We start from the raw sequence: 15,347 nt of genomic DNA, 5'->3' as shown, positions 1-15,347 counted from the left end.
TTTCCAGGACAGCTGCACAATCCTCTTTTGTCCATCCATCCCCTGGCATCGTGACTGTCATCACTTCTCGTGGCTTCAGCTGACAAAAGGAACTTTATAACACAGATGGGCTCATCCTTTGTGCTGCTGATGGGCTCACCCATGGCTACCCCGGCATGTCCCTTGTGCCACCACCCCTGGAGGTGTCCAAGGAAGGCCTGGAGGTGGCACTCAGAGCTCTGGGCTGGAGACAAGGTGGGGATGGGTCACAGGTTGCACTTGATGACCTTGGAGAACTTTTCCAGCCTCGGTGATTGTGGGATTCTAGGATTCTGTCACCCCATGGGTCACAGATCCCCTTTCCCCGTAGCGCTGTCAGAGCACAACTGGTTGCCTTTACTCCTTTTCTTCGTAGCACTTCCTTTATTATTAAAAAAAATCTAAAATAATAGGCAGCAAGCTGAATGTTTACTTAATTATTGGTCAGGAGTTGGCCTCTGTGGAAATGTTGGCTAAAGGCACTGCTGTACAACACAGTCCCTTCCAGGAGAGTGCCAGAAAACCCAGGGGCAGGTGGCAGCTCTTGAACAATGGTTAATTAGACTTTTTAGGCAAATATTTGCTCATGTGTCCAGACAATAATGTCTTGTGGAAATGTGTTTGCACAATGTCCTTGACAAAGGCTTGTCTATTAACCTGCACACAATCAGCTGCAGCCCTGGAACAGCGTTTTAACACATGAACTTCTCAGTTCAAGCAACAACAAAACGTCACGAGTCCAGCCCTGAACAAAATAATCAGCCCAAATCACCTTCATATAGGAGGAAAAAAAGTCTTTTAAAGACTATTTACTTTTAACCTATAAAAGCATCCAGAATGTGCTGGGATCTGTGACTCAGTTCCCATAATTTCATGTGCTTCCAGTATAACCTTGGCCAGGATGCTCATGAATGGAGTTTCCAGAGCCTCTGCAGGGTACCTATGTTGAGTTGTGCTATCAGAAAGGGATTTTTGGGTGGTCTATAGGGTTTTACAGAATAATCCTTTATGGTTAATGCTCATAGGACTTATAATATCTATTATTATATTTATTATTTTAATATTTTAGCCCAATAATGCCCAGATTTGGAGTGTGGACTGCTCAGGAGGGTCTCTGGACTGCAGCTAGATAAAGCCAAGCCGACTTTTCTATATTTCTCTGAGTTTGGGGGCACACAAAATGAACAGCCTCTTACAGGGGTGACAGCCAAGAAGCATTTGGGAATTGTTAGCTTAGCCCTTTGGGCTACAAATAATCCCTCAGGAGCTGCTGCTCTTTGTGAATTCCCTAATTTGTAGCAGTGCTTTCTGAATGTTTTGGCTGAAAACTTTGCACACCACATGTTCACCTCATCCCAATGGTGATTCAGTATCCACGAGGTGTGTGAGTCACCTCAGGGATGTGGGATTGTTTCTCGTTCCTTGACTGAGGTGTGGGCAACTTTTACAGGGCAGAGCACATCTTTTGTGATAGACAGAAAACAAATAAACCAACGAAACAGCAACAAACACAGTAGTGGCTGAACTTTGGCAGGAACACACGTTTGGGCTAAAGCTGATGAAAGTGGCAGAATTCCTGTAGTTTTATTCTGGGTATTAATGAAGAAGTATGAACCTGTTCCCTTAGTTCATTGCAGGAATAACTGGATGAAATGGTGAGGTTTGTGTTGTTGAAGGAGGTCAGGCAAGGTAAAGATCCGGGCTCTGCTGACCTCCAAGCTGAATGAAGGAGTCACAGCAAACTCAGCTTGACTTGTTTGTTCCTAAAAAGTATTCCTGACCCGATTGTTTAGGCTTTGTCCCTCTTGACAAATGATAAAAAAAATCTCAAATTCCTACTGCAGCATTCCTGATGGTGAAATCACACTCACAATCATTTTATTGTGATCATTATCTTATCCCTCTTTCCCTCCCCAAGGTTATCATTTTCCTGTATTTTTTCAATGCTTATTTTTCCATAGGCTTTTAAAAAATCCTTCATGTGCTAAAAGTAACTTTATTCTTTTAGGAAGGTAAGCTTAGGTTTGCATTGTGGGCACCACAGAAGGAGACACTTAATGAACAACAGTTATGATGGATTCAGTTCCTATAATGCATCACTTTTTCTTTCTTTTCAGTTGAGAGTTATAAAGCAATGCCTCGACTGGAGGCACATTTGGTTCTCCTGTGGTGCCCCAGTTTTGACCACTAATGCATATAATTGAAGAGGATCTAAGCAGATAAGTATCAAACACCAGGACTGGTTTAAACTGCACTCAGAATATGTCTTGGGGTCGTGGGAGAGTGGCCAAAACTGCTGAAATGGCCCAAAAACTGGAGTCAGGAGTGGTACAGGCTGGTAGGATTTCATGTGCCTTAATCCATGGTGGCACAAAGGAAATCTCCCAAGGAGTTCTTGTTCGGCCTCCCAGTCTGCTGCAGGCACATGATGAAAAGTAAACCATCACTTCAGAAGAGTTAAAAAATCATGCTTTGAAAAACCACAATTAATGGCTTATCGCAGAATCTCAGATTTCCTGGGGCTGGAAAAGCCCTCCCAGCCCATGGAGTCCCAGCTGGGCCCACCTTGTCCCCATCCCAGAGCACTCAGTGCCACCTCCAGGGGACACCTTCAGGGATGGGCACTCCAAAGCTCCCTGGGCAGCCCCTGCCAGGGCCTGAGCACCCTTTCCATGGGGAAATTCCTGCTGCTGTCCCAGCTGAGCCTGCCCTGGCCCAGCCTGAGGCCGTTCCCTCTCCTCCTGTCCCTGTTTCCTGGAGCAGAGCCCGACCCCCCGGCTGTCCCCTCCTGGCAGGGGCTACAGAAGGATTGTTCGTTTCTTAGGCCCTCTCCTCCTGATCTCTGCTTTCCAAAACTAAAAAGGAATCACTGAAGGATGACAAATCCCACACGAATATTTGGGACTGGATGTTGGCTCATTTCTTGTGTCCACAGGGACAACCAAGTGTCTCCCTCCTCCTGTGCCCAAAATCCAACAGCAGAAAGTTCCTTGGCCAGCATTCTCTGTTGGAGGAGCCAGAGGCAAGTTTGACGACTTCTGCAGCTCATGTGAGAGGGGAAGGCAGGAATTCTCCTTTCTTTCTGTCTTTTCCACACCAAAGCAGACTCCTGTAATGGGAAAAGGAATTGTTCATGCTGGAGCTGCCCCGTGGGGCTCGAGCCTACAGGAGAGGCCTGGGGTGAAGCCAGGCTCCTCATAAGACAGGAAAGCTGGACAGGACAAACACACGGCAAACTAATATGGTTAATTAAACGTTCTCCGTTTATTACTGAGAAGATGGCACTTTATATACACTTCTATATAGTTTACAGTTTACAAAGGCACTCTCATTGGCAAACTAACATTGTTTGTCTTTGTTTTAAGGTGGACTAAACTTCACATTATAAACCTATACTCCTTCACATCCAGACAGCCTAGTGCTTCCCATCACACCTTAACAGAATTTCTAACTGTGCCACAAACTCTTAATTTCTAACTGTGCCACAAACTCTTAATTTCTAACTGCATCCCAGGCTGGAAGGCCTCACAAGGCCCAGATCTGACGCCTGGACTGGAGTAGCTCAAATCTCATTCCAGACATAAATCTTCCCTCTCTCTCTCAGAAATGCTGCAACATTGGGGGACATCAGGTGTGCTCCCACCTGCAGCTCGGCACTTCATAGCTGTGCCAGGAGTGGAAAAATTGGAGAGAAAACAGATTGTCCAGAACCACACTTGATCTGTCTCCTCTCACTCCCTGCACTTGGAGAAGGTGCTGGATAAATGATGGAGGGCGAGTATAGGAAATCAGGAGGAATTCTGATTTTACTCCCCGTGTGCTGCCGTGCAGCCTCGGAAAGGAGAGGAGCTTTTGTGCACGGCTGAAGCGTGCGAGTCCTCCGGGAGTTCCAAAACCATTCTGAAGCCTTGGACCCAGCTGGTGGTTTTTCCCTGATGCTGCTCAGTTCTGCTTCAGTGTGCCCAAAAGGAAGAGGAGCACAGGAAACAAATTTAAAAGTTGCAAAAGACAAGAGCAACAAGTGACGGGACTATGTAAATTTTTGATAGCCCAGCAGGAGGCTCTGGCGGTGCCGCTTCTCCAGCTCGGCCCGGTGCCCGGGCACGGCCCCGGCCTCGGGGCTGCCCCTGCCCCGCTCGGCTGCCCGCGCCCTGCCCGGCCGCCGAGGCCGCGCTCGCTGCCCCCGGGTGCCGCTGCTGCGGGCAGGGCCGAGCCCCGGGGCCCGGGCACAGCCCTGAGGGACACCCCTGCTCCCCGGGCTGCCGCGGCTCCTGGAGCCGCTGCCCACGAGCCCCCGGCACGGCCGTGCGGCCAATTCCTCGTGCCCTGGGCAGCGCAGCCCGCACGGCCAGGGCTCGGCACTGCGGGGCCGGGCTGCCGTGGGCCAGCGGGGCCAAAGCCTCGCAGGGCTCGGGGCACAGCAGGGCCCGCCAGGACACCGCTCCGGGGATGCTCCCGGCCGGCTCCTGCCCGAGCCCCCGGAACCCGGGCTGGCTCTGTGCGCTCCGGCAGCCACGGCGGGACCGGCCAACAGCCGGGGACTGGGCTTTGCCCACGGCTGAACCTGCAGAGCTGCAAGCTCTGCCCTGCACGCTGTTACAGCCACGGCAGGGACCAGGCCAGGGAGGAAGGAGGAGCCTCTTTGCCTTCAGCTTCCACGGGGAAAGTTTATTCGAGGTGCAGGGAGCAGGATAACAAAGAGCCCCTCACCCTCGTTTGCAAGGGGTTTTGCTCAGATCCAAGTCAGGCGGTGGGCACAAACAGCGAAGCAACAGGGAATCCTCAGGGCAGGAGTGAGGGGATTGCATCAACACTGTGGGACCATCAGGATCGGGGGAGCAGAGGGAAAGGCACAGGGGCCAATGAGGCATCCTGGATTAGGGGATTTCCAAGTGGGGGTTTCAATCAGGGGCTGGCCCAGGGGCTGAGTGGCAGGGAACATTCAGGAAAAAGGGGCAGGGCTACCTGGATAGGCAGGGAAGGGACTGGGACAAATAGAGGGGAATAACTTGAGGGACACCTTTAAAGACAGTGTACAACTTAGGGAAAAAAACAGCTTGGGGAAAATGTGGGGGGATAACAGAATGAACAATTTAACAATAAATTAATGAAATAAACATAAACCGCAACAGGTTCCTGTCTGCTCCAGTGCCGTTGGGGTGCCGGGGGTGGCCCTTTGTGACACGGCACATGGTGTCACGGCCCTTTGTGATGTGGGCCGTGATGGTGGCCAGAGACCTTTGTGACATCAGGGAGCCCCGCCCGGGCTGAGGCTCTTAAAAGGGCGCAGAGCCCTGGGGTGCCCAGTCCCAGGAGAGCCGCTCTCTGAGGAGGACGCAGCTCCCTGGCTCTGTCTGCGCCAGACGCCGACAGCGACAGCGGCCGACAGCGACAGAGAGTGACAGCAGCGAGGAGAAAGCCAACTCCACCTCCCGGTCCCACAGCTCCTTGCCCATCTGGCAGGAAGCACCAGCGAGCCGTGGTCAGGGGCAGTGGGCAGCTCAGTCCTGCCACTGTCACAGACTGAGGAGGAGGAGAGGCCCTTCGCTGAGATGGATCGTGAACTTCCCCGGAATGAAGATGTGGAAGCGACCCGCCAGAGAGAAGTTCCAGGACACCAAGAAGTGTCCTGGCGGGGAGCCTGGAACAGCCAAGAGCTGTGCCAAGGCCGGGTACGTGTGGTAGTTTGGGAAGTTTCCCAGTACAGAGGTGGGACACACCAAGATCTCTATGAACGGGAAGAAACCATCAGAGCTCTGGAGCTGTCCCAGTGGGAGGAGGACAGTGAGATGTACCAAGAGGGGTGGGAGAGGGAAGAATGTGTGACAACCCAAGATATTTCCCAGTGGGAAATAGATGTGAGTGGGCAGCAGGAGATGGGATGGGGAGAAGACGAGAGGTGCCACGAGCTGTCCCTGCAGAGAGATCTGAGTGTACCAGAGGATTCCCAACGGGATGATGCCCAAGAGCATTCCCAGAGGGAAGGTGAGAGGTACCAAGGCCTCTCAGCATGGGGACAAGGTGTGCACTCCCACATGTCCCAGTGGGAAGACAGGAGAGAGCTGGAATTGTCCCAGGTGAGAGACAGCAGTGTCAGGGAGCTGTGCCAAGGACCAGACGCTGCAGCCCAAGAGCTGCCCCGGTGGGACGATGTGAGTGAGCGAAAGCTGTCCCAAAGGGAGGAAGATGTGAGCAGGCAGGAGCTGTCCCAATGGGGACACAACATCAGCTCTGAGATCTGGGACAGACCCTTGTGCCCAGTGAGGGACGAGGAGCCTCAGCCTTGTCCCCCAGAGGGGCCCAGCTCTGCCAGCCCCGTGGGCACAGAGGCAGCAGCAGAGGCAGCGCCTGTCCTAACCAGCCTCTCTCCTGCCCCACAGAGTCCCACGGAGCAGAACATCTACTGGGACATCCTGAGCCAGGTGCTGCAGGAGGTCCAGGCACTGAAGCAGCAGCTGACTGCCCTTCAAGAGGTGTTGGCTGGGAACAAATCCCTAGTCACAGCCAAAAATGAAGAGAGCTCAGTGCTTTCCCCACAGAGCACCCCCAGCCCCTTGCCTGCCCAGCTGAGTTCCCAAGCCCCCAGGGAGCAGCAGCAGGAGGGGGCAGCATCAGCATCTGTGCGGGCAGAGCAGGAGAACGAGAACGGGACCTTGTCTGGGGAGGACACAGACTGGGATGATGACATCGATCCAGAGCTTTACCAGTGGGAAAATAAGGAACAGGCGGAGGTGTCCCACGGGGAAATGAACAACTCCCAAGAAGTGTCCCAGGGGCAAGAGTGCCCTGAGCAGGAGCTGTCCCAGGAAGAGCTTTCTGACTGGGAAGTGAGCACAGAGGAAGATCTGCCCCAGGGAGAGGTCACAAGTGAGCGCAAATGCTGCGCCTGTGAAGGATACGTATCTGATGATGACCTGTCCTTCACGGATGTCACCAGCTGCTCAGACCTCTCAGACTGGGGAGAATGCACTGAGAAGGGGATCAGTGGAGGAGAAGGAGGAGTAGAAGAAAGCAGTTGTGAAGATGAAGAAGAGTGGGATGAGCTGAGCCTCCTGGAGCTGCCCCCAGAAGACAGCACAGACAAAAAACAGAAAGTTTGTGTGTCAGAGGGGCTGGCAGTGCCCGTCCCTCGGGAGGCCGGGGCTGAGTGCCCGGCACAGGAGCCGTGCAGCCGAGGGCCGGCGCCTGCCCCGCACAGCCCCCCCAGCCCCCGGCCTGCCCGGCTGGGAGCCCCGGCCCTCCGCGGGCAGCCGGCTGCCCCCAGGAAACGTCCCTCCCGCTTCAGGCGGGCGCTGCGGGCGCTGCGGGGGCTGTTCCGCTGTTCCTGCCTCAGGCCACGCTCTGAGGAGTAAAACTGACACGGAGAAAGGTGAAGGACAGGAAGACAAAGAAGGCGAAGACAGTGAAGAAGATGAAGACAAATAGGATGAAGAATATGAAGAAGACAACAAAGAGGAAGAAGACAAAGATGAAGACTAAAAAGACAAGACAGAGAACATTTATTTAAGAATAGATAGAAGAAGTATAGTAATAAGTATTTAGAAATACTTAGAAGAAGACTACTAGGAATAGGAATAAGAATTTCAAAATACATAGAAGAAGAAGAATAGGAATAAGAATTTTAAAATATGTAGAAGAAGAAGAAATAGAAGAATAGGAATAGGAATAAGAATATAAAAGTACGTAGAAGTAGCAAAGAAGAAGAAAAATAGTAAGAAAGAGTAGGAAGAAGAAGAAGAACCATAAGAAGAATAAGAATAGAAAATTGAAGGAATAAGTAAAATTAGCAAATAATTTATTTTTATTACATATTGTATATTTCTATTTCAGTCTATGAAATAAAAAACATTAATCTACAGTATGTTGTAATTACAATATATTTTATTGTCCCCATGCTGTTCCAATTATTGAAGAACCTGTGTGTTTCTAATAAAGTCTGTAGGGCACCAGAGCAGAGTGCCCGGATCCCATGTCCTGTCTCCCCGAGGTGCCGATGGATTGTCCCAGCCCGAGCCCCGGAGCGCCCCGCGAGCAGCGCGGGCTCAGCCCCGGCGGCAGCGGGAGAGTTCCCGGCCGGGCCGGCGGGGCAGGGCTGTCGCTGCTCTCTGCAGGCAAACGGGAGGCGCAGGCTGAGCCCGGCTGGCAGAGAGCTGTGCCGGGCAGCCCTTTGCAGCAGGGCTGTGCAGCCAGCACAGCCAAGGCAGCAGAGCCCCGCTCTGCCGCTGCCCGTGGCCGGGGAGCCGGGCCGGGGCTGTTCCTGCAGCCCTGCCTGCCTCCAGCAGCCCCGGGCCGGGCGGGAGGGGTTCCCCCGCTGCAGCCCCAGCTGAGGCAGCAGCAGCAGCTCTGTGCTGCTCCTGGCACATCCCTGCGGCAGCAGCTGCACGGGGCTGGGCAGCCGCAGAGCCCAAAGCAGCGCAGCAGCAGCGCAGCAGCAGCGCAGCAGCAGCGCAGCTCTGGGGCTCTGCTGCTGCTGCTGCTGCTGCTGGGCAGCCCCACAGGGCTCAGGGCTGAGCAGCCGTGCCTGGAGCCCGCTCCTGGCTCCTCCAGCCTCGGGGCTGCCCCTCTGCTGCTCCAGGGCAGCGCCTTTCTCCGGGATTGGCTTTTCTCTCTGCTGGGAGAACTCTCACAAACCCCAGGATCCCCGGGGCTGGAAAAGCCCTCCCAGCACAGGGAGTCCCAGCTGGGCCCAGTCCCCACCTTGTCCCCCGCCCAGAGCACTCAGTGCCACCTCCAGGGGACACCTTCAGGGATGGGCACTCCAAAGCTCCCTGGGCAGCCCCTGCCAAGGCCTGAGCACCCTTTCCATAGGGAAATTCCTTCCAATGTCCATCATGAGCCTCCCCTGGTGTTGCTTGTTCTGTCCTTGTTCTCTCAGAGCCGAGCCTGACCCTGCTCGGTCTGCACTGTCGTGCCAGAGAGATGTAGAGAGCAAAAAGGTCTTTCCTGAGCCTCATTTTCTCCATGCTGAGCCTCTTTCCCAGCTCCCCCAGCCACTGCCTACTTGCTTTACTCTCTAGAGCCTTCCCCAGCTCCGTTGTCCTTCTCTGGACCTACCCCAACACCTCAATGTCTTTCCTGAATTGAAATCCCCCAGCCCTCAAGGTGGGACAATCACTTCCCTGCTCTTGCTGGCCACTCTATTTTCAGTACAGCTTTCCAAAGAAGCAGCTGAAACAGATCCTAAAAAATTCCCTCAACTTTCTGCAGCTAAAATAAATCCCCTGTTAATTACCACTCTCCAGAATGTGCGTTTCACACCACCATGACAAAACACAGGGCACACACAGAGGCAAAAATCATCCATCCCCCTGGGCCAAAAGCTGCTTTCAGCTACACCCAAAAACCACATGAAAGAGTCTTGCTAGGGAGCGAGGTGCCAAGGAATCCTCGGACCTGCGTGTCCCCTTTGCTGCCATTGACTCCAGCGAGCATGGCGGGCACCCACAGCTCCCCATGGCACCTCAGCCCGTGCCAGCTGTGGCTCCAGTGCCCAGGAATGGCCCCAGATGTGGAATTCAGGATTCCACAGATGTGCTGGTGGCACTACGAGCTGGACTTGGAAGCTGAAGGAAATCAGCCCCCACGGCAGAGCCAGACTCAACCCAGGGCCTGTTTTGGCACTGGGGGTTGGCTGCTGTCCTCTGGGGATGATTAATTTCGGTAATTAGCGCGGCTTTTCCTGCACTTTCTGGGCAGTGATGCTGTTAATGGAAGCGGAGGAGTGGAGCTGGGGTGGGACCGGGCTGGCAGAGGCAGCTGAGCACCTCTCTGAGCCCTGACCCGAGACCACACGGCTCCTTCAGAGCCCGGTGCCCCTGGAGAGGAGCTGACAAACATGCTCCATCCTGCCAAAGCCCGGGACGAGCCTGGAATGTGCTTCCAGCGGGATCTCCGGCCAGGAGGGATCTCGCTAACCCATCGCTCCATCTAGTGCCAGCGCCTCTTACAGCAGCACCCCGTGCCTCCGCAGCATCCCAGACTGATGCTCCTTCACCCTCGGGGGCTGCTTTGGACAGCATTTCCTTGCTGTTACTGTTTTTTTGGGGTTGGTTTTGTTTTGTCAGGGGCCTCCTGAGTTTATAAAAGGCAGCAAACAGCTGTTCTAAGGAAGGGTTATAGGTGAACTCTACCTTCCTGGAGGGATTTGGATGAATCCTGTCCTCCAGAAGGGGTGAATTCTGCTTTAAGGAAGGGTTATGGGTGAATCCAGCCTTCCTGGAGGGATTTGAATAAATCCCTCCCTGTGGAAGGGGTGAATTCTGCCCTAAAGAAAGGTCATGGGTGAATCCTACCCTCCTAGAGGGATTTGGATGAATCCTGCCCTCCAAAGTGTCCATGGATAAATCCAGCCCTCAGAAGGGCTACAAGTGAATCCATCCTGGAGCAGTCCTCTCCTCCAAGTGTGTGCTACCACTTTCCTGCTTAATTAGCAGTTGTGTTGCAATGAGTGGCATTTTGTAAATCACTGAACAGCCCCAAAGACACCAGCAGCAAAAATGGGCTGCAAAGCACAAAAATATGCATGAGTGGGATGTGCAGATCACTGTTAAAACAGGAAAATGGACAGGGACAGAAAAGTGCTGGACAGACACCTCCAAGCTCAGGTGCTTGGAAGAAGCTCTGCACTGCAAGAACATCACCTTCCCCAGCTCTGCCTTGAGGGCTTTCACACCAGGGCTCAGTAGAGTCTTCAGCTGCCTCTCACACTCATGTTTTTAATCACTCTTTAGTGCTGGTAGCACACAGAGGAGAAAAAAAAGAACTTTTCTGGCTGCATGCTAAATTTTGGTCTCACAAAACTTTGGGAGCACGTGGAAATCAGGCACCTCTCTTTCAGGAGACACCAACCTTTGCAAAACAAAAGAGCAAAAAGTGTCACTGCTGCAGTTGTTATTGCTAATGAGCAGGATTTTAGAGCAGCTGTAGGATTCAGTGGTCCTTGGATGCTGCTGAGCTGCCCAGGCAGGTGAATTACTTGGACAAGGTGCTCCCTTCATTATTAAATGCACTGAGACAGCACTTTCAACCATGGAATTCTGATGTCTTTGGAAATCCTTCATCTGCACACTTTAAGTTATTTTCATTTATAGAGCTGTGATCCTATCATTTGCTTTAATGAAAAGAAAATTTCCACTTCTTCAGGTGATAGCTCCATCAGAGATGTTAATGAATACAAAAAGTCCATTATCTTGGAATGGGGGTTGTTTTTCAGGGAAAGAAATGATTGCTTCACTGTCAGATATAAAGCTTTCTTCAATGGGTTTTAGAGATTGAAAGGAAAAATAATCTCACCAAAAGTTACTTTCATTAGTTGTATCATTTTAATCATGGAAATATTTCTATAATTATCTTTATGTAGAGAAATTAACTTTAAAAAAACCCTTAAAATGTGATCTAAATTACCAGGCAGATTCTCTGTTCATAAGTTTATGGGCTATGTTGCTCATATGAAAAAAAATAATTAACTTCTGAGTAAAAACCTCAACGTTGTCAATTTTGCTACAGCAAATAATGTCAGCGTGCAAGAAGATTAATTCCAATATTACATATTTGATTTTCTTATTGCCTTGAAAATAAAACACAGGATGTAAAGGGAGGGAGAGTGGGGGAAAGAATATTTGCATCCTAGGAAAAGACATCCCCTCCTGCTGCACACTGAGTGGGTGATAACTCAATTTTCACCCTGCTGTTGTTGCCCATAGCCTTGAGCCCAATTAGGGTCTGCCCAGGGCAGGATGCTCCACAGGGTTATGGGACTGAGGGATTGCACTGCCTGGAGGGTCCTGGTGGGATTTCTCTCAAATATGAAATATTCAGGGAGCCGAGCAGCTCAGTTTTGGTGAATCCTAGTGCCATCTTTTGGGAGAAATGGGAATATGCCTTGGCCAGCAAATGTGACCTGACACATCCGAGGAGAGGAAGCTCTGGGGAGTGCCTGGGGTGAGCACACTGCCACCCTCACCACAGGGACCTGCTGGGGGGACAGGAAAAGGGCAGGATCCTCAGAAGGAGCTGAAGTTGTACCTGCATGACCACAGCAGCAGCAAAAAACCAGCCCAGGGCACTGAGTGTGGCATTCCCAGCCCTTGCTGCCTTCCTGTCCCACTCCCAGGCACCTCTGCCTCTCCTTCAGCTGCCCTGGGGGACGAGGCTCAGCCCCACAGCCAGGCTGGGAACAGGGACAGCCCAGACCTTCATGGAGAAGCTGCAGGGAGCATCCTGAAATGTCCTGCTCAGCCAGCCCTCAGCAGCCAGGGGGGAAGAGGTGAGGGGAGAGAGGCTGAATAAGGCCTGTGCTGCAAGACATGGCCCAAAAACACCTCTGAAAAACCACTTGGTAAAACCCTGCAGAGTGCTGGTGTGGGAATGAGGAGATGATGGGTAAAGGAGGGCACTGGGGCATGGAAACTCCACTTGTGTGTGCCAGTGTCACAGGGACATTCTCTCTCAGGATTTTTCCTAAAGGAGCACAGAGAGAAGGAAAACAACTTCTATTTCTGCTCCTTGCTTTTCCCATGTGGAATGTGTTTGGAGAATTGTTTCCCTGGGGTGATTGTTTGGTTGGATTCTGGTGAGGATTGTTTGAGTTGATGGCCAATCCAACCCACCTGGGGCTGGACTCTGGAGAACAGTCACGAGTTGGGAGTAGTTATATATGGTAGTTAGGAAAAGTATGTTTGTAGATTTAGTATCTCCTTTAAATAGTATATTAATGTATTTTATCATAGTTATAATAAAGAAATCATTCAGCCTTCTGAACTGGAGTCACACATCAGCATTTCTTCCCACCGGGTTCGCCTGCATTTTACAATATGCCCTGTTTTCCAGACCCTTCCCCAGCTCCGTTCCCTTCTCTGGACATGCTCCAGCCCCTCAACCTCCTTTTGGAAGTGAGGAGTCCAAAACTGGACAGGAGAAGTCACGGTGTGGCCTCAGCAGTGCCCAGCACAGAGGGACAATCCCTGCCCTCTCCTGATGGCCACTTGGCCACCCAGGCACACACAGGCTCCTATCCAGCCAGCTGTCAGCCCACCTTTGCAATACCACTCCTGTGCTTTTTAAAACGTATTTTTTTTATTGTACTTGCTGAATAGAAAAGTTCCTGGTGCCTTGCACAGCCACAGCTCCATGAGGAGCAGGGATTGATGAATCAGGAGCTGACTGATCCCATGGATAGGACAAGAGGACAGAGTCTCAAGCTGTACCAGGGGAAGTTTAGGTTGGACATTAGGAGCCTGTCTGAGGTCAGGAAGCATTTGGACATACTCTCAGGCACATGGTGGGATTCCTGGGGTGTTCTGTGCAGGGCCAGGAGTTGGACTGGATTATCCTGGTGGGTCCCTTCCAGCTCAGCCAATTCTATGACTTTTGATGGTGGCATTTTCCCCCCAGCCCCAAGGCTGCCTTTGCTGGAGGGAGGGTCACCCCAGGGCTGTGCACTGAGCTTCAAGCCCTTCCAAAGGAATGTGACTTTTTAAATGACAAAGCACCAGGGAGGGATTTCTGGAATGTCCCAGGAGCATAAATCTCATCAGTCTATCAGATTTGAGAGCCTAGCTTGCTTTTGGATTATGGAAACTTTATTATCAGGCAGCTCACATTCACTTCACTACATTTTGTCAGGTATTCTGACTAAACACAGCTGCTTTACTTCTTTGAATTTCTCTCCTTTTACATTGTGCCAAAATAGGTGGGGAAATGCATGATACAATCAATGATTCTGTGTAGCAGAACTCTCCCCCTGTGCCCCACAGGTGAGATCCCACCTGCAGAGCTGCCCCAGCCCTGCCCCAGCCCAGGAGGAGCTGGAGCTGCTGCAGAGAGCCCAGAGGAGGCTCCAGGATGAGCAGAGGGATGGAGCAGCTCTGCTGGCAGGAAAGGCTGGCACAGCTGGGATTGTTCACCTGCACAGGAGAAGCTTTGGGCTGAGCTCAGGGTGAGCCCCAGGAAAGCTGGAGAGAGACAATTTCCAGGGATGGAGGGACAGGACACAGGGAATGGCTTCAAACTGAAAAATCCCAAGTTTAAGGTGGGATACTGAGAAAAAATCCTTCCATGGGAGGGTGGGCAGGCCCTGGAATAGAATTCCCAGAGCAGCTGGGGCTGCCCCTGGATCCCTGGCAGTGCCCAAGACCAGGTTGGACACTGGGGCTGGAGCAGCCTGGCACAGTGGAAGGTGTCCCTGCCCAGGGTAGAGGGATGGAACAAGATGAACTTTGGGATCCCTTCCCACCCAAACCATTCTGAGGTTTTATTCAGAATAAAGCCCACCAGACATTTTTGAGAAATAGATGTCTGAGTCACAAACCAAATACCTCAGCTTTTGTCCAAAGTAGAGAAATAGAAATCTGGGAGCACCAACCTTGTCTCAGCTCAAGAGCTGTTCCAGTAGTGACAGTGGAATATCAAAAATATTAAAGTAGTGATTGGTTTCCCACCTCAAAGCCTAATGTGCTAAAACCTTCCTCTGTGATCTGCATTAAGTAGGAAAAGGAGAGAATATTGGATTTGGCACAGAGCAGGAGACACACACACACACAGAGAGTATGAATGAAACTTTCCTTTTTTTTTGGTGTACAATTAAAGGAACAAGAGTGAACAAAGCCGTTTGCAGAGTCCTAAGCCAGCACTTTGTACAGCTCATGACAAAACAAGAGAGATGTATGGTCTGATGCTTTTATACAGTCTGCAGTGACTGATTATATACTACCCATTTAGCACTGCAATACATTTAATTGTTGAGGTAAGTGGTTAAAGAAATGAAAAATGCCAGTTAGCTCGTTCTGCACAGCACTCGGCAGCGACTGGAGCTGGAAATTACATTCCCAGTGCAAATTACCAGCATTGGCAGGGCTATTTTACAGCTGTTCCGTCTGCAGCCTGCATTGTAATGAAGTCGTGACATGAAATGTTTGTGGAAATTGTAATGAAATGTTAGCTGAAAATATATTAAAGTGGTGAGTGCAGAAAGAGAAATGAAGTACATTTACCCGCTCCAACGTCTCCTCGCCCAGGCTGCTGCTTCAGCCCAGATGTGCTGACCTGCCTCCTCCTACTGAACTGCACATCACAGCTGCTCTGCAGCCCATCCTCTGGGCTCACTTTTTGAGCTAACCTGACCTTATATTATTCTAAAGGCTCCTTTTTTGCCCCCTGAACCTCTAAATTCCCTCGGGCTCACAGTCATCTTTCCTTCCGCTTTCATCTCTCTTTCTGCAAACCTCTTTGTGGGAATCCAGGGCTTCCCTCTGGCTGCCCTGGCAGGTCTGGGACCCTGGCAGGGCTCAGGAACCCCCTGGACAGAGCCCCCAGAGACACTGGCTGTGATC

Source organism: Lonchura striata, chromosome 1 (assembly GCF_050655825.1).
Source record: "Lonchura striata isolate lonStrDom1 chromosome 1, ASM5065582v1, whole genome shotgun sequence".
Taxonomy (NCBI): Eukaryota; Metazoa; Chordata; class Aves; order Passeriformes; family Estrildidae; genus Lonchura; species Lonchura striata.
Note: the sequence above shows the minus strand (reverse complement) of the source record.